Here is a 25,518-nt window from a genome sequence, read left to right as displayed (position 1 = left end):
ATCCATCATATTACTTGGGCAAGTCTACATACTCCTACAACTCTTCCTACCCCTCTGTACTGCTTGGAAGCTTAAAGAAATCACTTCACTTTATATAAGGGCTTTTAAAGGCACAGTGCTTTGTAAAGAGAAGAAAATATTTTATCATTAACCCAACTTTAGCTTAGAAGAAATAAGTTTAGGTGTTAATTGGTTATTTCAAGGTGAAACAGCATGTTTATATGAATTTCTAGTCCTTGGTTACTATTATTTTCATTGTATCTTACATGTGGACATCTTCATCTCAAGTATCTTAAGCTTCAGCTGTTTGTATTTTAGCTATTTGCATTCCTCAAACTCTAAGACAACCAACTTGCAAATACCTTGTCTGGATTTTTATGTCTAAAAAATCTGTGTATATTTCAACCTTCCCCATCAGTATTCATCATCACTCCATCCATTCTATACTCTTTGGATTCACTTCATTCTTGCATCCATTTATGTCTATTTTAATATCTGGATATTTTTCCCCACAATTTTCAGACAAGGATTTTCTTATGTTTTTCCTAACTCACTGCTTTTTTTTTTTTAACTTCCAGGTTCAATCAGATCTTTTTCATTTCCTGGAAAAACTCCTGGAAGCATATTTATAACTGAGGAAATTTCTTACTAATCCTTGTCTTTTGTGTTCCTACATGCCTTCCACACCCATATTGTCCCCTTGTTAATCTCACGATTTTTCCAAGCCTTCAGTATTCCAATGCACATTTTTAAAATAAAAGTAGTAGAAAGAAAAAAGAAAGTGAGAAAATAAGGGTTAATAAAAAGCTCCTAGACCAATAAGTTTCTATTCTTTAGTTCCCCCTATGTGCTGTGAATGTGTTCAAGAGTAAGAAAGGAAAATACAGGTTCAGCTCTGGAGGATCTGGGATGAATCTTAACAGCAGACTAATTTGCTACACATTGGTCTTTAGGCTAATAGTAAGACAGATAGGAGTTATAGAAAACAAGCAAATTAAAGATGAAGACATTAGAGGCACAATCCTACCTGGCACTTCTGACATTAAAAGACATGTAAAACCTGACAAATACTTATTCAGAAAAGGGCAGAAGCATGTTTACTTGCTCTGACTGTATGTTTGCATTGAAGCACGTGGTGTCGTTAAACATCCTGGGGGGCGAATGAGGAAGCCTGAGGAGTTTCCCAGTAGGTACTGGTGTGTGGAGACAATGGGTTTCCACCCAACTCAGACTAAGCAATTGAGGCCCTGCATAAAAAGATGGTAAATCAACATCCTTCCAACCTCTAACGGGAAGCAAACGCATTTAATAGAATCCCATTTTTTCCCCAATGTGATGTATATTTTGCAAAGCTGCTATAAAAATAATAGTCATTATAGACTTCCTGCTTCTGTGTTCACCAATTGCACTGAGTTAGAGATACATTAGTCCATTTCAGTTTTAATTATTCTGACTTCTCATTAGAGAAAGGATTAATAACTACAATTTTGCTAACAGCATATAAAGCTTTTTGTGATCTAGACTTAATTTAGCCTAATTCCCAGCACAGTAAGAGCTACTGTACAGTCCATGGAATAAGACAACCTAATTTTATCACTCCATGCAGTTAGCTACATAGAGGCAATGGCCATGAGCCATTTGCCATTCTTAGTCTGTAGACCTTAATTCACTCTCATTTATCAGTTTTGAAAATCAAGATCTGCCTGTTTATAGAATGAAGTGTGCAAATTACAAGAGGGAAAGTTTGACAAACAGTTCAAATATTTTTAAACAATTGATGGGATAAGTATAACTCTAGTTTCATGCACGTTTTTTATGTGTGTCAAGTTCTTCTATAAATATAATCATTTAAATCATGTGGCTATGCTCTACTACTTCTCATCTAAAACAGGTTTTTCAACGTATTCAAAGAAATACTTCTATAATGTCAGTGGATGCTATGCAAAACACAAAGAAACTGTTAGATCAAAATAAAGTTAAATATGATTCTTTTTCATAAAAATTTTCCTAACCTTTAATATGACTTGTGTCTGATGAATCATTAAGAGTACTGTGGAGTAAGTAGCATTTCTCAATTTAATTTGGCCTGGTATCCTCTTTATCATTAGTCTTCTCAAGAATCACCAAATCATGAGTTGGGAAATACTGATCCAATTAAAACTTCATTTTAAGTATATGAGAATAGGCAATATCCAGACAATAAACTTCCAGGTTCAGGAATTAATAAAATATACCAAGCAACATCTAAACTAAACTGAGGTCTTTATTCCAAAGGTATACAATGAAGTATTACCTTTTACATAAGAACTATGATGGGCCTGAAAATTGATGTAAAATGAGTGTTCTTTAAATGAGCTAATATGTGTTTCATATACATAAGACACAACCAATGCCAGAGAGAGAGGTTGAGGCAATATTTGGAAATGGTGACATTAGCTAGCTAATTTTCCAGTTGGGATTCATTTTTGATGAACACATTATAATTACATTGCCAGAGGACAAGATTATGAGACACAGAACTTCAGTCTGTTTCACTGGGAATGGAATGGTATCAAATGAACTGAAGAACAAGGGAAAGATGCTCAGCACAGACCACTGTATAAAGATGCTGAACCCACCATAACAGGGTCTACAAGTACAAGAGACCTCTTGAACCTTGGTTGCAGGGATATAGGAAGGGGTAACAAAACAGAAGAAATATTAAAGCAATCTGCTGACTCCCAGTTTTGCTTATGAATAGTATTAAGTAACAGACACGCAGACTTTGATTTCTTTTTTAAAGTTTTGAAAAGCTAGGACAACACTGAAACAAGATGTTGGTGTGAGAAATGAGGAAGAAACCTCCCCCAAAAACCACACATAACATGAAAATACAGAAAATACAACTCATCCTGAAAGAGTGACAGGAAAAAAGACTGAAAGAGATGGCATACATCTGGGGAAAAGAGAAGACTTCATGAAAAGGGGTAAAGCAGCAAAGCCACAATCCAGCAGAAACCGAGCCCTCCCCCCACTGAACCTCACAGTCAGAAGGAAGAGAAATGGAACAGGGAGGGAGTAGAAGCCCAGGACGGCTAAACACCCACATCTAGAGATATGCTCCGAGAGCATGAACCCACATTACATGTTGCTCTGGAGAATAGAGGGGTTGGAAAACAAGGACAGGTGGAATACTTGGGGAGACTGAGATCACAGCCACTTGTGGAGAACAGGTACCCACAACCGGCTGCTCCAGGACAAAAGAAAGGAAGACAGCCTGAGAGACTTCATAACAGCAAGAGGGCTGCCAAAGGGGCAAGGATTATACAGAGCCTGCTGCTCAGGAGAAAGGACAGGTGGACAAAAACGTCCCTGAGAATGAGGAAGGAGATATCTAAGCTGGCCTGTGCATACAGTAAAACAACAAAATTGGACTGGATCTATACTGTTGGAACTCAACCAAGAATTTGGAGAAGTGCAAATTGTAGCGCTCCAAAGTCTTACAACTACAAACTATTTATTGTTAAAAGAACATATGGCATGTGAACAGTCCCCAGGAATGGGTTGTTTTAATTTGTCTGATTTCTCTCAGACTGTTCAAGTTCATTTGGACAATATCCACCATATCATAGATAAGTTTTCACAAATGCCTAAGGTGCCTAACTGGTTTTCTTGGTTTCACTGCAGATGGCTGGTAATTACAGATATGCTTTGGTTATGTAACTATACTCCTATTATGTTAATGTGTGTGTGCAATTTAAGTAGTAGCTTAAAACCTATACATGCTGAAGTTACTCTACAAGAAGATATATCAAAGAAATAATCAATCTTCCCATGTTTTCTTCCGCCTGCTACTTCTATAGCTTTTCTTCTTCCTTCCTAATTACAACCCTTAAATAGAATTCGTGCCTCATATCAAATTTACCGAGTATCATAATTCTTCCAAGTGGTAAAGATACCTCAAGACAAATGCTGGGCATAGAAGCCACAGGGCATAAATATGCAAAGAAGTAAAAAGCTAACTTTTTCAAACAATAAGGCTTCTCTCTCACTTACCAACTTCACATTTCCCTGTATGGCCCCTGAAGATGACTGGTTAGCCAGAGACGGGTAAGATTCCTCAAGGGAGGAACAACCTAAGACAGGCACAGTCGCAGGGGGGCCATCAGGTGAGAAATTGGGGATCAACAGAGGTGAGGCTTAGAACCTCACCCCCCCGTTCTGAGAGAAATCTTCTGCATACGTGGATGTTTTATTGCCCTGGTCTAGCTTGGATTAACACATAGTCTACAGGCACACACCTGATCATCTACATGTGCTCTCTTACAACACTAAACTATGTTTTCTACCTTTATCTTGTATCTACCTACCACTTCAGCATTTTATTAAAAATAATAATAATAAAGAGAGAAATGTGGTATCCACATATAAATCAAGTATAAAAACCAAATGAGTATTCATATTTGAACTGACTGTTTATAGTTCATAATGCATGAGCAAAACCGAAAGTTTCTGTGATGACTGCCCTTGTACTGTTCACTATGTAACTTATTCATTATGTAAGAATTTGTTCTACATGTAAAAACTTGTTTGTTATGCCTCAGAAGATTGGAGACTGACAAAAATTAGGCTTGGGGTGGAATAATGATTGTGCATTGAGCATTGACTCCCCTATACAGAATTTTATTGTCGTTAACAACCATTTGATCAATAAATATGAGAGATGCCCTCACAAAAAAAAAAAAAAAAAAAAAAGGACAGACTTCCAATGGTAAAATGAATTAGTAACCGGGATGTAATGTATAGCATAAGGAATATAGTCAAGATATTGTAACAGCCTGGTAGGGTGATAGCTGGAACCTAGAATTATGTATATAAATGTTCTACCACTGTGTTGTACACTTGAAACTCATGTAATGTAATACTGTGTGTCAACTACCCTTCAATAAAAAATAATTATTAAAAAAAAAAAAAAAAAAAACAAAAAAAACGTCCCTGAACACTCAGCCCAGCAGGTTGGGAACTTTCAGGAGCTTCATGTGCTCCATCCCCCTGGCTGGCAACACAGAACCAAGGCCCCGCACTGTAATAAGCAGCCTGCCACTGCCACTCTTTCCTACCAGACAGCACGTGCTCACAAACCTGCTTCCTTGCCATTACAACAGGCAAGATGGAGGATGGCCCCACCTACAGTAACTAAAAGGGCATAGCAAACATACTCCTCCATGTGTGCTCAGCCCACTGGCCCTGGCAGTGGAGGCAGGCACTGCAGCTAGGAAGCAGGAAAAGAGCTCTTTCCTCCTGGTAGGTGCTGGTGCCAGGTGCATGCAACCCCCACCACTACAGGGGCTGGGCAGCTCCAGACAGTACAGCTTCTGGGCAGTAGATGGCGCTGCCTACACAAAGTTATAATTCCATAGTAATCATTAGATATATGAAACGGCAAAAGAATCTTATATAAACCAAAATACCTCAAACACCAGAAAGAGGGCTAAGTGAAACTGAGATCCACAGTGTCCTTCATAAAGATTTCAAAATAAAAATCACCAACATGCGCATGGAACTACAGAAAAATACTCAAGACCTCAGGGAAGACTTCAAGAAACTTTGAAAAATACAGTATCTGAAATGAACCATACAAGGAAGGGATTTAAAAGCAGATTAGATGAGGGAGAGAAGACACTAAATGAAATAAAATTAGATAACAGGAATACAAAGAAGCTGCGGCCCAGAGAGAAAAAAAGATCTCTAGGAATGAAGGAATATTAAGAGAACTGTGTGACCAATCAAAAGAAAACAATATTCACATTCTAGGGGTACCAGAAGAAGAATAGAGAGATATAGAGGGACAGGAAGTGCTTTGAGGAAATAATTGTGGAAAACGTCCCCAAACTGGGGAAGAAAAGAGTCTCATAGGCCATGGAAGTACACAAATCTCCCAAACAAGGGACCCAAGGAAGACAACACCAAGACATAATAATTAAAGTAGCAAAGATCAAGGATAAAGAGAGACTATTAAAAGCACCCAGAGAGATTAAAAAAAAAGATCACATACGAAGGAAAACCCATCGGTCTATCATCAGATTTCTCAACAGAAACCAGCTCACCAACAGGAGGAAGAGAAACAGAGCAGGGGGGAAGTGGAGGCCGGGAATGCTGAACACCTAACTCCAACTTACAGGTCAGAAAGGAATGGCATGATATGTTTAATGCAATGAAACACAAGGGCCTAGAACCAAGAAAACTCAATGCGGCAATATTATTATCTTTAAATTTGAAGGAGGGATTAAACAATTTCCAGCTAAGTAAAAGTTGAGGATATTTACCTTCCACAAATCATTAATGCAGTATATTTTAAAGGGACTGCTCTAGATGGAAGTGCTCCTAAGGCTAAATGGCTGTCACCAGAGAAAATAAAACCACAGTATAAAGAAAGTACAGTGAGGATTGAAGATGGCAATGTGAGAGGTGAGAGAGAGGCTTCCTCCTAAAACCACATATAAAATGAAAATGAAATTAATACAATTAATCCTGAGAGAGCAACAGGAAAGAGGACTGTGCCACACTGCATACACCTGGAGAAAAGAGCAGTCTTCACGGAACAGGGTAATGTACCAAAGCTGTGACCCAGGGGGACCCAAGCCCTTCCTCCACCCCAGCTCACCAGCAGGAGGAAGAGAAACATAGCAGGGAGGAAGTGGAGGCCTGGGACTGCTAAATACCTAACTCCAAAGATCTGCTCTGGGAGCACAAACCTACATTTCATGGTGGTTTCATGATACTCTCGTGATTACAGGGTTGGAAAGCCAAGACAGGCAGAATTTCTGGAGAGCCTGAGATTTCAGCTGCTTCTATATCCAGCTGCTCTGGGACAAAAGCTTATACCTGTGAGCTTAGCCCACTGGTTCACACAGTGGAGACAGGCATAGAGGCCGGGAAGCAGGAAATAGCTCTTTCCTCCCCCCAGACACCCATACCGCTCCCCTGTGACCACCAACATTGCTTCAGGGGCTGAGCAGCTCAAGAGAGAAGAGCTTCAGGACACAAGAGGGCGCCATATACAAATATGAAAAGCCAAAGGAACCTGGTTCACAGTAAAATTAATATAAACCCTGAGAAAGATGACATGGACATCATGACTATTCCTGAAAGGGAGTTCAAAATGAAAATCATTAACATGCTAATGGAGGTACAGAAAGATATTCAAGAACTCGGGAATGAATTCTGGTAAGATATCCAATCATTGAAGAGCACAATGGAGGGTATTAAAAGTAGATTGGAGACAGTGGAGGAGACGATAAATGAAATAGAAACCAGAGAAGAGGAATACAAAGAAGCTGAGGTATAGAGAGAAAAAAGGATCTCTAAAAATGAAAGAATATTGAGAGAACTGTGTGAACAATCCAAATAGAACATTATTCGCATTATAGGGATACCAGAAGAAGAAGAGAGAGAGAAAGGGATAGAAAGTGTCTTTGAGGAGGTAGTTGCTGAGAATTTCCACAGTCAGGGGAAGGAGATAATCTCTCAAGTCATGGAGCTGCACAGATCTCCCAACACAAGGGAACCAAGGAAGATAACATCAAGACATATAATAATTAAAATGGCAAAGATCAAGGATAAAGACAGACTTTTAAAGGCAGCCAGAAAGAGATAAAAGATCACATACAAAGGAAAACCCATCAGGCCAACCTCAGACTTCTCAGCAGAAACCTTCCAGGCCAGAAGGGAGTGGCATGATGTATTTAATGCAATGAAGCAGAAGGGCCTGGAACCAAGATTACTTTATCCAACAAGATTATCATTGAAATTTGAAGGAGGGATTAAACAATTTCCAGATAAGCAAAAGCTGAGAGAATTTACCTCAGATGTACCATCTTTACAGTCTATTTTAGAGGGAGTGCTATAGACGGAAGTGTTCCTAAAGTTTAATAGCTGTCACGAGAGGTAATAAAACCACAGTAAAGAAAGTAGAACAGCAAATTACTATGCAAATGCAAAACTAAATTAACTATCCCCAAAGTCAATCAAGGGATAGACAAAGAGCACAGAATATGATATCTAATACAGAAAGAATGGAGGAAGAAGAAAAAGGAGAAGAAAAAGAAAAGAACCATTAGATTGTGTTTGTAATAGCATATTAAGTGAGTTAAGTTAGACTCTTAGATAGTAAGAAAGTTAATCTTGAACCTTTGTTAACCAGAAATCTAAAGTCTGCAATGGCAATAAGTACATGCCTATCAATAATCACCCTAAATGTAAATGGACTGAATGCACCCACCAAAAGACACAGAGCACTGAATGGATAAAAAAATAAGACCCATCTATATGCTGCCTACAAGAGACTCATTTTAAACCCAAAGACATACACAGGCTAAAAGTGAAGGGATGGAAAAAGATATTTCAAGCAACTAATAGAGAGAAAAAAAGCAGGAGTTGCAGTAGTCATATCAGACAAAATAGACTTCAAAACAAAGAAAGTTACAAGAGACAAAGAAGGACATTACATAATGATAAAGGGGTCAATGCAACGAGAAGAAGTAACCATTATAAAAATCTATGCTCCCAACACAGGAGCACCTATATATGTGAAACAAATACTACATAAATTTAAAGGGGACATAGTGTGTAATGCATTCATTCTAGGAGACTTCAACATGCCACTCACTCTGAAGGACAGATCAACCACACAGAAAATAAGTAAGGACACAGAGGCACTGAACAACACATTAGAACAGATGGACCTAACAGACATCTACAGAACTCTGCACCCAAAAGCAGCAGAATGCACATTCTTCTCAAGTGCACAAGGAATATTGTCAAGAATACATCATATACTAGGTCACAAAAAGAGCCTCAGTAAGTTAAAAAAGACTGACATTGTACCAATCAGTTTCTCAGACCACAAAGGTATGCAACTAGAAATAAATTACACAAAGAAAATGAAAAATCCCACAAACACCTGGAGGATTCATAACATGCTCCTAAATAACCAATGGAACAATGACCAAATAAAAACAGAAATCAAGCAATATACGGACACAAATGACAACAGTAATTCAACACCACAAAATCTGTGGGACACAGCCAAGGCCGTGCTAAGAGGAAAGTATCTTGCAATACAGGCCTACCTCAGGAAAGAAGAACAATGCCATACGAGTGAGTAGTCTAAACTCACAATTAATGAAACTGGAAAAAGAAGAACAAATGAGGCCCAAAGTGAGTAGAAGGAGGGACATAATAAAGATTAGAGCAGAAATAAATAAAACCAAAAATAATAAAACTATAGAAAGAATCAATTAAAGCAAGAGCTGGTTCTTTGAGATAATAAACAAAATAGATAAACCCTGAGCCAGACTTTTCAAGAAAAAAAGAGTCTTCACACATAAACAATATCATAAATGAGAAAGAAAAATTGCTATGGACACTACAGAAATATGAAGAATTATTAGAGAATATTATGAAAAAATTTAGCTAACAAACTGGATAGTCAAGAAGAAAAGGACAACTTTCTAGAAAATTACAACCTTCCAAGGCTGACCAAGGAAGAAACAGAAAATCTGAACAGACCAATTACCAACAACGAAATTGAACTGGTAATCCAAAAACTACCTAAGAACAAAACACCTGGCAAAGATGACTTCACCACTGAATTTTATCAAACATTTAGTGAAGACCTAATACACATCCTCCTTAAAGTTTTCCAAAAAGTAGAAGAGGAGGGAATATGCCCAAACTCATTCTACTAGGCCAACATCATTCTAATACCAAAAAAAGGCAAAGACACCACAAAAAAAGAAAGTTACAGACCAATATCCCTGATGAACATAGATGCAAAAATACTCAACCAAACATTAGCAAGCCAAATTCAAAAATACATAAAAAAGATCAACCATCATGAGCAAGTTAGATTTATTCCAGGGATGCAAGGATGGTACATTAGAAAATCCATGAACATCATCCACCACATCAACAAAAAGAAGAACAAAAACCACATGATCATCTCCATAGATGCTGAAAAAACATTTGACAAAATTCCACTTCAAAACTACTAGATCTAATATCTGAATTCAGCAAAGTTGCAGGATACAAAATTAATACACAGAAATCTGTGGCATTCCTATACACTAACAATGAACTAGCAGAGAGAGAAATCAGGAAAACAATTCCATTCACAGTTGCATCAAAAATAATAAAATACCTAGGAATAAACCTAACCAAGGAAGTGAAAGACCTATACCCTGAAAACTGTAAGACACTCTTAAGAGAAATTAAAGATAACAATAAATGGAAACCCATCCCATGCTCATGGATAGGAATAATTAATATTGTCAAAATGGCCATCCTGCCTAAAGCAATCTATATATTCAATACAATTCCTATCAAAATACCAACAGCATTCTTCAAAGAACTAGAGAAAATCATTCTAAAAGTCATATAGAACCACAAAAGACCTCGAATATCCAAAGTAATTCTGAGAAGGAAGAATAAAGCTGGGGGCATTATGCTCCCCAACTTCAAACTCTACTACAAAGCCACAGTAATCAAGACAATTTGGTACTGGCACAAGAACAGACCCATAGACCAATGGAATGGACTAGAGAGCCCTGATATAGACCCAACCATAAATGGTCAATTAATACATGATAAAGGGGCCATGGATATACAGTGGGAAAATGACAGCCTCTTCAACAGCTGGTGTTGGCAAAACTGTACAGCTACATGTAAGAGAATGAAACTGGATTACTGTCTAACTCCATACACAAAAGTAAATTCAAAATGGATCAAAGACCTGAATGAAAGTCATGAAATCATAAAATTCTTAAAAGAAAACATGGGCAAAAATCTCTTGAATATAAACATGAACAATTTTTTCCTGAACACATCTCCTCGAGCAAGGGAAACAAAAGCAAAAATGAATAAATGGGACTAGATCAAACTAAAAAGCTTCTGTACAGCAAAGGACACCATCAGCAGAAAAAGGCATCCTACAGTATGGGTGAATATATTAGTAAACAACAAATCCAATAAGAGGTTAATATCCAAAATATATAAAGAACTCACATGCCTCAAAACCCAAAAAGCAAATAACTGCAATTAAAAATAGCAGAGGATCTGAACAGACACTTCTCCAAAGAAGAAATTCAGATGGCCAACAGGCACATAAAAACGTGTTCCACATCCCTAATAACCAGGGAAATACAAAATAAAACCACAATGAGGTATCACCTCACACCAGTTAGGATGGTCATCATCCAAAAGACAAGGAACAAGTAATGCTGGTGAGGATGCGGAGAAAGGGGAACCCTCCTACATTGCTGGGGTGAATGTAAGCTAATTCAACCATTGTGGAAAGCAATATGGAGGTTCCTCAAAAAACTAAAAATAGAAATGCCATTTGATCCAGGAATTCCACTTCTAGGAATTTACCCAAAGAAAACAAAATCCCATATTCAAAAAGACATATGTAACCCTATGTTTATCACAGCACTATTTGCAATAGCCAATACATGGAAACAATCTAAGTGTCCAACAGCAGATGAATGGATAAAGATGTGGTACATATACACAATAGAATATTATTCAGCCATAAGAAAACAAATCCTACCATTTGCAACAACATTGGTGTAGCTAGAGAGTATTATGCTCATTGAAATCAGCCAGGTGGAGAAAGACAAGTGACAAATGACTTCACTCATTTGTGGAGTATAAGAACAAAGCAACCTGAAGGAACAAAAGAGCAGCAGACTCACAGACTCCAAGAAGGGATAACTGGTTACCAAAGGGAAGGATATGGGGAGGCTGTGTGAGGAAGAAGGTAGATGGGTACTAAGGGGCATTATAATTAGCACACATAATGTGGGGGTGTGGCATGGGGAAAGCAGGATAGCACAGAGTAGTCAAGTACTGACACTGTAACATCTAACTCTGCTGATGGACAGTGACTGCAATGGGGTGTGGAGGGAGTACTTGATAATAGGTGGAAATGTAATACCCACAATGTTGCTAACGGGAAACCTTCATAAGATTGTATATCAATGATACCTTAATAAAAACAAAATTAACAGCATAAAAAAAAAGAAGCTAGAGCACCATTTTTGCTCACTCAGCATCCTACCTCATCTCGCTCTGGACACATGCAACTGTTTATCAAAGGTCTAGAATTCCAGAAAGATTTATAGAATATGATAATGACAGAGTATGGCTAATGGTACTCAGATGTCTATATAGTGGCAGAGGTTATAGATTACAGAAAATATCTAGAGATTTATATATCTATAATAACTATTACATTAAAGCTAGCACATATAAAATATATTACATGGCATGAATTATTATTCTAAAATACATATTAATTAATTCAACATTTAAGACTTTTCTATGAGGTTAAAAATGATCACTATTCCCATTAAAGATAAGGAAACTGAGGCACAAACAAATCAAGTATTGTCTAAAGTTAGAGATAGTACATGTATAAATAGAATTCAAACCCAATTGTCGAATTCCAGTTTCTTTGCTCTTAACAACTATAATCAGTCTAAAATATTTCCTGAAGTTTTAGTTTTAATTACTAGGAGTTGACATATCTAATAAAAGTAGTTAATTTTAAATTCCAAAACGAATCATTAATGTCTTTTGCATACAGTAAAGGCATTACTTCCTGGTTTTGAAAACCATTTCTAACTCAAAAGGCACTATCCACATGCTGTACGGGGATATGGGGATACCTGGGGATCTGTTTTAGAGCAGGGAAGCATTTTCCTTCAGTCAAGATGAAGCTGTAATGGAAAGACAGGAAGGGGGAAGTTTGACTTGGTTTCTGTTTATCCCAGGAGCTCTCTGACAGTCTGCTGACCTGCTGTTTTATACGATGAGACTGCAGACCCTGTCAAGGCAGCTTGCAGACAACTTACTTTTCATTTAGGAAATGTGTGCTTAATGGCTTCAGAGTCTGAGGTTTCCTTCGAGTCAAATTTTATAATATGCTGGATTTGGTTTCATTTCATTTGGAATTTGGCAGAAGAGGAGTTGTGAATGAAAATTCCTCATTTATGTACTTTTCTATGCACGCAGAAGAGAGACAAATTAAGACTTCATGTGAAACCAATACCTTGGTGACCGAAATTTTGATGTGCCTTAACATATTTTATTAAGATACTATATATTTTTATATATTTTTCCTGCTTTTCTCAATTTATAGAACTACTACAAATAATTTATATTGGTGTAGTTTAATATCTTTTAAAGGCGGTGATATAAGTTTATCTTAGGAGAAGGATATTTTGTAATTTTAGCATTGACAATACATAGTTTACAAAGGCAGTGTATTTCAGACTGTTTGAGTTTGTAAAAGATTAGTACATTTTTCTCACTACACATCTCCAGTATTTCTTAAGTGAATAATCATCACAGGATATCCGTATTAATCACCTACCCAGTGTCTGCTAATTAAATATGTACAGATATCCATGGTAATGCCAGTATTTGTATGATTATATTGAGGTATTAATGCCCTGGAGATATTAGTACATCCATCTCTTGTTTCTTCATCAAGACCATCAAATCTGCTTTGCTGGTTGTGCATTCTGAACTATCCAGCACTTTTCAGAAACATAACAATGGAGAAGAAACAATCTGGGATATTTGGTATTATTGATCACAGCTTGTCTTGATCATTGAATTATGTGGGTGAAATCTTGTCAGAGAATTTTTTCTTCTTGTAGTTGATGTGATTCTCTCGGTGTAGGTTCTCAAGTTTTGAATGTCTGATGTGAATGTTTGATTTCTTTTCAAAGATGGGAAAAATATTTAGCTTTGTGATACACGGATGTAAGCAGAAAATGGAATGATTTTAGGAAATGGGTAATTAAGTTCTATTATTACTTGACAATGAGCTGGCCATATATTTATTCTGTCACTAACTTAGGAATGTTTACTATTCTATTTTCCTGAATACACAGAAGGTGACACAAATGTAATAGAGCAAGTATAAAGATACACTTCACACTTTATTCAACTCTGACCTGAAAAGATAAACAAATCACACTCTCCCCAATTCACATCACATTGCTGACAATAAGAATTTTACATATTTTCTATAATGCATTCTTTTTTTTTGATATCATTAATGTATAATTACGTGAACATTATGGTTACTAGACTCCCCTATTATCAAGTCCTCCCCACCCATACCCCATTACAGTCACTGTCCATCAGCATAGTAAGATGCTATAGAATCATTACTTGTCTTCTCTGTATTTGCTGCCTTCCCCATCTCTCCATCCAACTACATTATGTGTGCTAATGGTAAAGTCCCGTTTTCCCCCTTATCCCTCCCTTCCCACCCATCCTCCCAAGTCTCTTTTCCTTTGGTAACTCTTAGTACATTTTTGGGTTCTGTGAATCTGCTGCTGTTTTGTTCCTTCAGTTTTTGCTTTGTTCTTATACTCCACAAATGAGTGAAATCATTTGATAATTGTCTTTCTCCGCCTGGCTTATTTCACTGAGCATAATACCCTCTAGCTCCATCCATGTTGTTGCAAATAGTAGGGTTTGTTTTCTTCTTGTGGCTGAATAATATTCCATTGTGTATATGTACCACATCTTCTTTATCCATTCATCTTCTGATGGACACTTAGGTTGCCTCCATTTCTTGGCTATTCTAAATAGTGCTGCGATAAACATAGGGGTGCATATGTCTTTTTAAAACTGGGCTACTGCATTCTTAGGGTAAATTCCTAAGAGTGAAATTCCTGGGTCAAATGGTATTTCTATTTTGAGTTTTCTGAGGAACTCCATACTGCTTTCCACAGTGGCTGAACTAGTTTACATTCCCACCAGCAGTGTACGAGGGTTCCTCTTTCTCCACACACTCACCAACATTTGTTGTTGTTTGTCTTTTGGATGTTGGCCATCCTAACTGCTGTGAGGTGATAGCTCATTGTGGTTTTAATTTGCATTTCCCTGATGACGATTAGTGATGTGGAGAATGTTTCATATGTCTGTTGGCCATCTGAATTTCTTCTCTGCAGAAGTGTCTGTTCAGATCCTATGCCCATTTTTTTATTGAATTATTTGCTTCTTGTTTGTTGAGGTGTGTGAGCTCTTTATATATTTTGAGTGTTAACTCTTTACCGGATCTGTCATTTATGAATATATTCTCCCATACTGTATGATGTTTTCTGTTCTACTGATGGTATCCTTTGTTGTCCAGAAGCTTTTTAGTTTGATATAGTCCCACTTGCTCATTTTTGCTTTTGTTTCCCTTGCACAGGGAGATATATATTCATGACGAAGTTGCTCATGTTTATTTCCAATAGATTTTTGCCTATATTTTTTCCTAAGAGTATTATGGTTTCATGACTTTCATTCAGGTCTTTGATCCATTTTGAGTTTACTTTTGTGTAGGGGGTGAGACAATAATCCAGTTTCATTCTCTTACATGTAGCTGTCCAGTTTTGCTGACACCAGCTGTTGAAGAGGCTATCATTTCCCCATTGTATATCCATGGCTCTTTTATCATATATTAATTGACCATATATGCTTGGGTTTATATCAGGACTCTCTATTCTGTTCCACTGGTCTATGGATCTGTTCTTGTGCCAGTATCAAATTGTCTTGATTACTGTGGCTTTGTAGTAGAGCTTGAAGTCAGGGAGTATAATTCCCCCTGCTTTATTCTTCCTTCTCAGGATTGCTTTGGCTACTCGGGGTCTTTTGTGGTTCCATTTGAATTTTAAAACTATTTGCTATAGTTCATTGAAGAATGCTGTAGGTATTTTGATAGGGATTACATTGAATCTGTAGATTGCTTTAGGCAGGATGGCCATTTTGACAATATTAATTCTTTGTAGCCAAGAGCATGGGATGAACTTCCATTTCTCAGTGTCCTCTTTAATTTCTTTTAAGAGTGTCTTGTAGTTTTCAGTGTATAGGTCTTTTACTTCCTTGGTTAGGTTTATTCCTAGGTATTTTATTCTTTTTGATGCAATTGTGAATGGAACTGTTTTCCTGATTTCTCTTTCTGCTAGTTCATCGTTAATGTATAGGAATGCAACAGATTTCTGTGTATTAATTTTGTATCCTGCAACTCTGCTGAATTCAGATATTAGATCTAGTAATTTTGGAGTGGATTCTTTAGGGTTTTTTATGCACACTGTCATGTCATCTGCAAACAGGGACAGCTTGACTTCTTTCTTGCCAATCTGGATGCCTTTTATTTCTTTATGTTGTCTGACTGCCGTGGCTAGGACATCCAGAATTATGTTGAATAAAAGTGGGGGAAGTGGACATCCTTGTCTTGTTCCTGATCTGGAAAGAAATGCTGTCAGCGTCTCGCTGTTTAGTATGAAGTTAGCTGTGGGTTTGTCATGTATGGCCTTTATTATGTTGAGGTACTTGCCCTCTATACCCATTTTGTTGAGAGTTTTTATCATGAATGGATATTGAATTTTGTCAAATGCTTTTTCAGCATCTATGGAGATGATCATGTCATTTTTGTCCTTCTTTTTGTTAATGTAGTGCATGATGTTGATGGATTTTCAAATGTTTTACCATCCTTGCATCCCTGGGATGAATCCCACTTGATCATGATGGATGTTCTTTTTGATGTATTTTTGAACTCAGTTTGCTAATATTTTCTTGAGTATTATTGCATCTACATTCAGCAGGGATACTGGTCTGTAATTTTCTTTTTTTGTGGTGTCTTTGCCTTGTTTTGGTATTAGAGTGATGCTGCCCTCATAGAATGAGTTTGGGAGTATTCCCTCCTCTTCTACTTTTTGGAAAACTTTAAGGAGGATGGGTATTAGGTCTTCACTAAATGTTTGATGAAATTCAGCAGTGAAACCATCTGGTCCAGGGGTTTTGTTCTTACATAGTTTTTTGATTACCAGTTCAATTTCTTTGCTGGTAATTGGTCTGTTCAGATTTTCTGTTTCTTCCTGGGTCAGCTTTGGAAGGTTGTATTTTTCTAGAAAGTTGTTCATTTCTTCTAGGTTATCCAATTTGTTACCATATAATTTTTCATAGTATTCTCTCATAATTCTTTGTATTTCTGTGGTATCCGTGGTGATTTTTCCTTTCTCATTTCAGATTCTGTTTATGTGTGTAGACTCTCTTTTTTTCTTGATTAGTCTGGCTAGTGGTTTATCTATTTTTTTTTATTTTGTCGAAGAACCAGTTCCTGCTTTCATTGATTCTTTCTATTGTTTTGTTCTTCTCAATTTTATTTGTTTGTGCTTAAGTCTTTATTATGTCCCTCCTTCTACTGACTTTGGGCTGCCTTTGTTCTTCCCTTTCTAATTTCAGTAATTTTGAGTTCAGACTGTTCATTTGGGATTGTTCTTTGTTCCTGAGGTACGCCTGTATTGCAATATATTTCCCTCTTAGCAAGGCCTTGGCTGCATCCCACCAATTTTCTGTTGTTGAATTATTTTTGTCATTTGTCTCCATATATGGCTTGATGCCTGTTTTTATTTGGTCATTGATCCATTGATTATTCAGGAGCATGTTATTAACCCTCCATGTGTTTGTGGGCTTTCTCATTTACCTCGTGTAATTTATTTCTAGTTTCATACCTTTATGATCTGAGAAGCTGGTTGGTACAATTTCAATCTTTTTGAATTTACTGAGGTTCTTTTTGTGGCCTAGTCTATGATCTATTCTTGAAAATGTTCCATGTGCCCTTTAGAAGAATGCATCGTTGCTTTTGGATGGAGTGTTCTGTAGACATCCGTTAGGTCCATCTGTTCTAGTATGTTGTTCAGTGCCTGTGTCTCTTTACTTATTTTCTGTCTGGTTGATCGGTACTTTGGAGTGAGTGGTGTGTTGAAGTCTCCTAAAATGAATGTATTGCATTCTATTTCCCCCTTTAATTCTGTTAATATTTGTTTCACATATGTAGGTGATCCTGTGTTGGTTGCATAGATATTTACAATAGCTATATCCTCTTGTTGGACTGACCCTTTGATCATTATGTACTGTCCTTCTTTGTCTCTTGTGACTTTCTTTGTTTTGAAGTCTATTTTGTCTGATACAAGTACTGCAACTCCTGCTTTTTTCTCCCTGTTAGTTGCATGAAATATCTTTCTCCATCCCTTTTCATGCAGTCTGTATATGTCTTTGGGTTTGAAGTGAGTCTCTTGTAGGCAGCATATAGATGGGTCTTGTTTTTTAATCCATTCAGTGACTCTATGTCTTTTGATTGGTGCATTCAGACCATTTACATTTAGGGTGGTTATCGACAGGTATGTACTTATTGCCATTGCAGGCTTTAGATTCTTGGTTACCAAAGGTTCAAGGGTAATTCCCCTACTATCTAAGAGTCTAATTTAACTCACTTCATGTGCTATTACAAACACAATCTAAAGGTTCTTCTTTTGTTTTATTTCCTCCTTTTTCTTCCCCCTCCATTCTTCGTATGTTATTAATCATATTCTGTGCTCTTTGCCTATCCCTTGAGTGACATCTACTTAGCCTTAGGAATACCTCCATCTATAGGAGTCCCTCCGAAATGCACTGTAGAGGTGGTTTGTGGGAGGTAAATTCTCTCAACCTTTTCTTATCTGAAAATTGTTTAATCCCTCCTTCAAATTTAAATGATAACCTTGCCGGGTATAGTATTCTTGGTTCAAGCCCCTTCTGCTTCATAGCTTTAGATACTTCATGCCACTCCCTTCTGGCTTGTAAGGTTTCTGCTGAGAAGTCTGATGTTAGCCTGATGGGCTTTCCTTTGTATGTAATCATATTTCTGTCTCTGGCTGCTTTTAACAGTCTGTCCTTATCCTTGATCTTTTCCATTTTAATTACTATGTGTCTTGGTGTTGTCTTCCTTGGGTCCCTTGTGTTGGGAGATCTGTGGATCTCCATGGCCTGAGAGACTATCTCCTTCCCCAGATTGGGGAAGTTTTCATCAATGACACTTTCTATCCCTTTTTCTCTCTTCTTCTTCTTCTGGTACTCCTATAATACAAATATCATTCCATTTGGATTGGTCACACAGTTCTGTCAATATTTTTTCATTTTTAGAAATTTTTTTTTCTCTTTGGGCCTCAGCTTCTTTGTATTCCTCTTCTCTAATTTCTATTCCATTTACTGTCTCTTCTACTACATCTAATCTGCTTTTAAATCCCTCCATTTTATGTTTCATTTCAGATGTGGAATTTCTTAATGATTGAAACCCACCTTAAATTCATTCCTGAGTTCTTGAACATTTTTCTGTACCTCCATAAGCATGTTTATGATTTTATTTTGAACTCTCTTTCAGGCAGATTGGTGAGTTCAGTATCATTAGGCCCTTTTTCTGGGCTTTGTGAGGTTTTGGTGTGAACCATGTTCTTTTGACATTTCATATTTCTGTGTGGTGCCCACTAGTGCCCAGAAGCTCCAGTCTCAGGAGATGCTCAGTCCCTACAGTGTGGCTGTGGGTCGTAGGGAAGCAGAGCTGGTGCCTGGGGGGAGGAGAGATCTGTTTCCTGATTCCCATCTGCGGTGCCTGTCTCGTGTCAGAGCCAGTGGGCCGAGCACACAGCTGTAAGCCTCTATGCTTTGTGTCTATAGCTGTTGTAGGCGGGGCCTCCCTGTGGCTGGGCTGATGCCAGTGCAGTGATTGCCAGTATGCAAACTGGTGCCGGCAGGCTAGGAGGAAGGCGCAGCAGGCTGTGTGTCACAATGGGGGGCCTCGGAGCTGAGTAGGAAGCCAGGGGGATGGGGCCCCTGAAGCTCCTCGAAGTCCTTACCAGCTGGGCAGAGCATGCTCAGACAACCTTGTCCAGCTCTCCCCTCCCCCGCACAGCAAGCTCCATGCAAACCCCACTCCTCCAGCAGCCCTCTCGCTGCTAGGAAGCCTCTCAGACCGCCTGCCTTTTCTCTGACACAGAGCGGTCAAAGCAAGATCCCCTCCTCCACAAACGGCCGGAATCTCAGTCTCTCAAGATCTCCACCTGTCTGAGCCACCCAACGTCCAGAGCATCACACAGGGTAGGTTTCTGCTCCCAAAGCCGACCTCCAGGGCTGGGTGTTCCGCAGTCCCAGGCTTCCACCCCATCCCCTGATCCGTTTCTCTTCCTCCCGACAGTGAGCTGGGGTTAGGGAAGGGCCTGGGTCCCGCTGGATTAAGGTTTTCGTACGTTACCCTGTGTTTGTGAGGTCTGCTCTGTTCATGAGGTCTGCATGCAGTCTGGTTCAGCCTTCCTTCTTGTTGCTGTTTTAGGGTTAGTTGTAGCAATTAACTATATTTTCATACTATTTGTGGTCTTGGGAGAAATTCTCCATCTCACCTCTCACGCTGCCATCTTGAATCTCATCTATAATGTATTCTTGAAATAAAACTATCACCATCTTTATTTTTAGCAATAACAGATGAAAATTCTCCCTAAGATTTAGAATTAGAATGTTCCACCAAGCTTACATTTATGTAAAAAGAAAAAAGAAATTAAAATCTAAATAACATATTTTCAGGTCTTTAAAAATCTGATGGAAAAGACTTCCTATGATAATTAGCCAGATGTAATTATAACACTTTATGTGAAACTCAACAAAAAACAAAAATAAAAACAGAGCATTTTCAATTAAATAAGAAAAGCAGCTACAAATTTAAAACACAAGCTAAAAAAAAATATTTCCCAAACACTGAGCATTTTGGAGCAAATGGGGGGAGGATGTAACTTCCACACACACTGGGGAAGAATTAGTCAAATAAATGGTGCAGCTCTTAAAGTCCCAGCATCATTTACTTAGACTGGTAAGACTTGTGGACATGGGCCAGGGACAGGAGGAATAAACAATGGGGATGCAGTTCCACATTTCAGAATAGCAGAGTGCCATTCAGAAAGTCTGTGCACTTGGAAAGAGAAACAAGAAATAAAAACAGAAAGAAGGAAAAGGCAAAATAGTTATTGTTTGCAGTAGATGCGACTTATGTTTAGAAAACACCAGAGAAATGAAACTAAAACAAACTATGTGAACAATGAAAAAAAGTGAATCAAGAGACTGACTACAAAATCAAAATATAAGAGTAACAAACAGCTTTTATCATATATAAACCAAGTAAGTTTGAAAATTTGATGGATAAATAGTTCTTATTTTCAGTAGGAATAGCAAAAGAAGATAAAACATTGAGGAAGAAACTCAGCAAGAATTACATAGGGCTTATACAAAGAAAACTTTAAAGCCCTACAGAGTCACATTAAAAAGCCTGGAATAAATGGATATACATAATGTGTCTGGGAAAACCAAAATTGCACACCATTATGATGCCAATTCTCTCTAATCTACTGAATCAATGTGACCTGAAATAAGTTGAAAGCAAAATTTTAACTTTGATCTGTTAAAATAAACAGGAAGAACTAGTGAAGAAAATTGGAGTGTTACAGAATATTAAAATATATTAGAGTTGCATAAATTAGAGTAGCTTGTTATGAGTGAAGTAATACACCCACAGCTCTCAAATCATGCAGAAAAATCACCTAGGATGCATATTAATTCTGAAATTTCCCAATGGGTAAAACACTGAAAATTCTGATTTTCTAGGTCAGGACTAGAGCATGGAGATATGCATTTTTTATAATAAGATTCCCAGATGATTGTAACACAAGTACAAATATCCGTCCCCTAACTAATCTCCCAGTTTAGGAATTCACTTTTCACTCTGAAATGTATCACCTGATGCCCTCTAAATACTGAAAACACAGCCAGTGGGCAACACTCTATTACATTCACTAAATCTGTTTTCACGGTTGAGTCAATTATTCTTTCTCAGAACTAAAACTAAAAACTCAGAATTGTTTATGCCTATTTACAGCAAATAATTACCTAATTTAATATTATGTAAACCCATGAAATGTGTTCTTAAAGAAAAAGGTTGTTGCTATGAAAATTAAGTTAAATGTTTTAGAAAACTACAATAAAATCTTTTGAACTAGTGTGGATAAGAAAACTCTTAACAGATTAGGTCACAAATAATAAAAAGGATTCTCAGATTGCTTATGTCTTTCTTTCAAGATCTTGCCCAAACTGCCCCAATATTGATGATACAAAAATTAACAGAACCATAGTCATAGAAAATGCCTGAGATCTAATTCAAGAGACTGGCAAATTGCATTTCTAAGTTTTATATTAAAACATTTAGGCTATTGTGGTCTTTTTTTTATGATTCTCTGCTTTAACCGGTTTTTTTGATTAACAGAAAACACTATTTCCAATCATGTTGGCTAAACAGACATCTTCTCTAATGAAAAAAAGCACAATTTGAAAAACAGTATACTAGACAAATAGATCAATGAAACAATAGTGTTCACAGATGAACCCGTTAAATAGGAAATTTGGGAAATAATATATTTCCAAATAGATGGGGGAAAGATAGAGAAATCAATAAAGGATGCTGAGAGAATCAACCAGTCACTTGGAAAAATATTATACAGCTGGATCAAATTTTTTGTATTCTAACCAAAAAATACATTGAAAAGAAAAACAATTAAGGTCAGAACTGTAGGGAAAAAAATCACAATTGTACAATTGAAAGGAGGCAGATGGTTTCAGCATGACATTAAATGTAAGCCATAACGGTTTTAAAAACAAGACAACAGGCCCAAAACGGAGTTCTTTATTCTAAACCCCATATCACCAAACAGAAACTTTATTACAGTTTTGGTTCTTCCAGAACTGCAATCTTAAACCAATTAGGAATCACCTGAGCAGTGCTAGTTAAGTAATCTGCCTGCCAGACCCCTGCCGTTCCCTAAAGGAACGTAACCTTACAATAACCAGCTCCCCCTCATCCCACCGTTTTCTGCTTATTCTATCTCCTTGATTCTCTGCCTTAAGCCTCTGAAAGTCTCTGAAAGTACAGCTCGTCTAGGCGCCTTGCAGTTGGATTAGACGCTGCCCGACTCAAAACCACTGTCGCTCAAATAAACTCTCAAAAATTTTAACATGCCTCAGTTTATGTTTTCATAGTAACCGTGGGGCAGGGAGACTTCAGAGGTGCCCCGACGACCCGCGGGAGCCACGAGCCAGCGGACGGAGTACCTGGTGGGCGCGGGACTCGCGGTTTCCCGCGCTCGCGGACGGCTTCCTCCCTCGCCGCCGGCAGGCGAGCCCAGGGCCCTCCGGGATCCTCCGCAGCTTCTGCAGTCGGGATTTCGGTAGGCAGGTCAGGGTTCATTCGGGCAAGGCTGTTTCCAGACTGGATGGGAAACGGACAGAGGCGTCCTGGGTCCGACGTACAGACCCGACCGCGTCCCGGCTGGGCTGGAATAGAAACCAGACCTCGTCTGGGCTCATTCTGGGTCCGACTTAAGCTGAACTGGGTGCAGTGAGAGGCCTCAGGTGGTTAAAATTCTGTTGCAAGGCGGCAGTAGCAGGTTAACCTTATCAAAGATGATCTTGAATTCGAGTGGCCGTGTTAGGAGGCGGCTAGGCAGACAGAGGCAGAAGGGGGCCAGGCCGTCACCGAGGAAGACGACCCCCTGGCCAGCCGCTAAGCCCTCCGTAGGTCCCAGTTCCAGGTCAAGGACACCTGACCTGGCTCGGGGGCTCCCGTGACTACAGGGCACGCGCAGGGTCCGAAGACCTAGCATCCCCACCTCATTAGACTAACATTAGCACTGCGGCTCTGGCCCACCTGTGGGCTTCGCTTGGGTACTTCCAGCTGAGGTGCCTGCGCGCTGAGAAAAAGTTGATACAACCCAGAGCTGTCAATCAACCTGTCGGTCAAAGGACGTAAGACGCAGGGCAGGACTTCCTGCCTCTTAAGAAAAAATAAAGACCAATCTAACCCTAATAGCCGGGTTTGTTCAGCTTACCCCACAAGCGTCTCTACGGTCTGGAGAGCGTATTTTTTGCCTCACCGCATTTTCTTGCTTTCTGGTCTCTTGACTGAATTATTTCCTTCAAGAAGACAAGAAGTCAAGAAACAACACATTTCACCGGTAAGAGCTGCAGTGGAGAACTTTTAACCTGGATGGGCGTATCAATATCCAAGGTGTCCTAGAGAAAGAGGGATCTCAGCCAAGTATCTGCATCTTTTTCTGTCCAAAAAATCACATTACATAGAGATTTTGGAAATTATTTAAATGACTTTGGGGAAGGACGTAAGACGCAGGGACTCGCTGGGACACTGCACCTGCTCCGGAGCCTACAGCCAGCATCCTGGGAAAACTGGCAGAAGTCGGCACAGGCTAAGAATTCTTACCAAAGTCAGCTCTCCTAGATTTCTCTGTGGTACCTGATCCAGAGAGGAAGGTACAATTTCACGTTGCTCTTCCTGTCCAAATTCAGATTGGCAGGCAAAAAACATTTGTTAACAATTAGATGTTTGAATTGTGACTCTCGAATTTGTTTTCTAGTAATCATGTGTTGTCAATCCTTTATCTCCTGGGAACAGCTATTGCCTGGTATTTGTCTCCTTTTGTGTCCTGAGAACTTTGCTTGGCAACCATCAGATTGGTGGCCCCCAAAACAGGCTGAACAGAAATGTGTGTTGTACTGCATTTGCAGCCGGGGTCCTACAAACATTCCCTCTCCGGGATCCTGCTAATGTGCATACAAGTAGAGGATTCTCTAATGCCTATTTATTCATGAACTCAGAATCACAGCAAGGCTGCTGCTTCCTTTTTTTGACTTTCCTGTATTCAGTTGTTCCTTGGAGTTAAAAGTTCTCCATTGGTGTTCTATTTATTAGAATTAGACAACATGTGTTAATATATTTATTGATGTTTATAAAACAGCACTAACACTGACAGACAAGACTGACCTCAAAAAGCTGAGTTTTAGGTTGACCTGCAGAAAATTTAAGGATTTTTAGAGGGGTCAAAAGTCAGGTGTCCTTTGGAAAAGATGATGAAAAGTCAGAAGGATGTCTAAAGATTCTGGGTTGGCCACTGAAAAATCGAATGACCTAAATGAAAGTATTGCATCCTTGTTCAGTATCAATTCACTAATCAAGACTTCATTGATCAAAAGCTTTTCTAAAGAATGTTTTGGAAAAAACGTAGTATTACATTTTTTATTTTCTACTGTTATTTAACTTTTGCAGCAACATGAGAAATAAACTGAAACACTTTTTGGTGATATCTAACTCAGAAATATTAATATTTGACAACTTAGAAGAAATTTAACATATATTAGTATAAAACTATGTAATTTGTAAATGGGAATTGTATCTTTTACTTAATATTATCAAGGCTAACATGAAAATCTTCATATACACTCCCAGAATGACTTTTAGGAAATTCCAAAATATGGTATATAGTAAATTGACCAATCAGCTGTTTAGGGAAGCTTGCTTGAATTTTTTTTTTTTAAGCAATTGGCAACTAGCTTTGACATATATTGGGAATCCCTGGTAGGCGAGGCTCTAGGAATGAAGATAGGCAATACTTCATTTGTACTGCCCAAAAAGGCTGAAAGTTCTAGAACTTTCCAACACTGGGCAGGGACTACAGATAATTATCTGGTGGAACCTGACAGGACTATTTAATAAGTTAAGATACAGGGGTATATCCCAAAGTCATTTAAATAATTTCCAAGATCTCTGTG

The 25,518-nt window shown here is 38.3% G+C and overlaps 1 long non-coding RNA gene across 1 annotated transcript; it reads right to left on the bottom strand.

Annotated features, from left to right (window-relative positions):
* Positions 1-732: 732 nt before the first annotated feature.
* On the bottom strand, positions 733-23,921 carry LOC130685063 (uncharacterized). Its single transcript, XR_008999498.1, has 3 exons — positions 23,248-23,921; positions 23,008-23,106; positions 733-1,247 (listed from the first exon to the last, which is right to left on the bottom strand). It is a non-coding gene; the product is annotated as an uncharacterized LOC130685063 (long non-coding RNA).
* Positions 23,922-25,518: the final 1,597 nt, after the last annotated feature.

The sequence above is a fragment of the Manis pentadactyla genome, chromosome 10 (genome assembly GCF_030020395.1).
Source record: "Manis pentadactyla isolate mManPen7 chromosome 10, mManPen7.hap1, whole genome shotgun sequence".
Classification (NCBI taxonomy): Eukaryota; Metazoa; Chordata; class Mammalia; order Pholidota; family Manidae; genus Manis; species Manis pentadactyla.
Note: the sequence above shows the minus strand (reverse complement) of the source record. Positions and strands in the feature narration are given on the sequence as shown.